At 37.7% G+C, this 1341-nt stretch overlaps 1 protein-coding gene across 5 annotated transcripts in view; it reads left to right on the plus strand.

The window, feature by feature from the left end:
* SPOP (speckle-type POZ protein) overlaps nt 1-1341 on the plus strand; it is a 92846-nt gene that overhangs the window by 47152 nt on the left and 44353 nt on the right. For 3 of the 5 annotated variants that reach the window (XM_011999294.1, XM_011999291.1, XM_011999295.1), the window contains one exon: nt 314-364. The exons of the other annotated variants lie outside the window; for them this stretch is intronic. The gene's annotated coding sequence lies outside the window, so the exon portion shown is untranslated. The remainder of the gene's footprint in view (nt 1-313; nt 365-1341) is intronic. 5 annotated transcript variants of the gene reach the window in all.

Genomic DNA, 1341 nt, shown 5'->3' on the forward strand with positions numbered 1-1341 from the left:
TTGTGCCTCAGCCTCCTAAGTAACTGGGACTACAGGCGCGCACCACCACGCCTGGCTAATTTTTTGTGTTTTTAGTTGAGGCAGTGTTTCGCCATGATGCCAGGCTGGTCTCAAACTTCTGGCCTCAAGTGATCCACCCGTCTTGACCTAAGAATGGTAATTTTGACTAGTAAATTTTTACTAGTCATTTCTTTGCAAATGTATCACCTTCTTTTGTGAGATTTTTCCTTTTTAGGAATAGACAAAATAAGTAGAGACTTGTATGAGATTCAGAATCTAGTTAAGTCTGATTCATATTCTCTATTTCCAACAGAGATTTCCTGTTAGACAAGACAAATTAGAGTTTTCCTACTGACTTAACTTAGTGAGTTTTTACATAGTTTTATTTTAAATATAGTTTAATCATGAGGGAAAAAGCAGAATGAAATGCATAAAAACATTTACCATGACTTAAAAATACACCTCTTGAGTACAATCTACTGTTTCATTTTAGTGCAAATGATAGGTAAAGTTAAAAAGTTAAAGTCATATAAGGTAAGCATGTAAGATTTTCTTTTTAAAATAAGAATCATTACAGTGTTAAATAAACATTTTTCATAAGTGGCTTCAAAAAAAGTTTTATTTTAAATATTCTTACCTGGAGTAAGCCAGAACTATTTATTCTGATCTTCTCTGGTGATTTCTAGATATAGGATAAGACTTTACAATAATGGTAAGGGGAGAAATGATATTTGAATTTAAATTTTTAATCAATGGTTGATAATATATGATATGGAAACCTTAGAGTCAGATTATTTTTCTCCCTAGAAAAGTTCCTCAGGAATGCTGGGCATGGTGACTCATGCCTGTAATCCCAGCACTTTGGGAGGCTGAGGCAGGAAGATTGCTTGAGCTCAGGAGTTCAAGACCATTCTGGCCAACATGGTAAAAACCCATCTCTACAAAAAATACAAAAATTAGCCAGGTGTAGTGGCACATGCCTGTAGTTCCAACTACTCAAGAGACTGAGGTGGAGGATAATTTGAGCTCAGGAGGTCTAGGCTGCAGTGAGCCATAATTGTGCCACTGCATTCCAGCCTGGGCGACAGAGCAAGACCTTATCTAAAAAACAAACAAACAAACAAAACCCAAAAACATAAAAGACCTTCAGGGAAATTAGAATTACAGTTTATGAAAAGAGATACTTGGGGCCAGGTGCGGTGACTCATGCCTATAATCCCAGCACTTTGAGAGGCCTAGGCAGGTGGATCACTTGAGGCCAGGAGTTTGAGACCAGCCTGGCCAACATGGAGAAACCCCGTCTCTACTAAAAATACAAAAATTAGCCAGGCATGGTGGCAC

This window comes from Mandrillus leucophaeus, unplaced genomic scaffold (genome assembly GCF_000951045.1).
Source record: "Mandrillus leucophaeus isolate KB7577 unplaced genomic scaffold, Mleu.le_1.0 Scaffold59, whole genome shotgun sequence".
Classification (NCBI taxonomy): Eukaryota; Metazoa; Chordata; class Mammalia; order Primates; family Cercopithecidae; genus Mandrillus; species Mandrillus leucophaeus.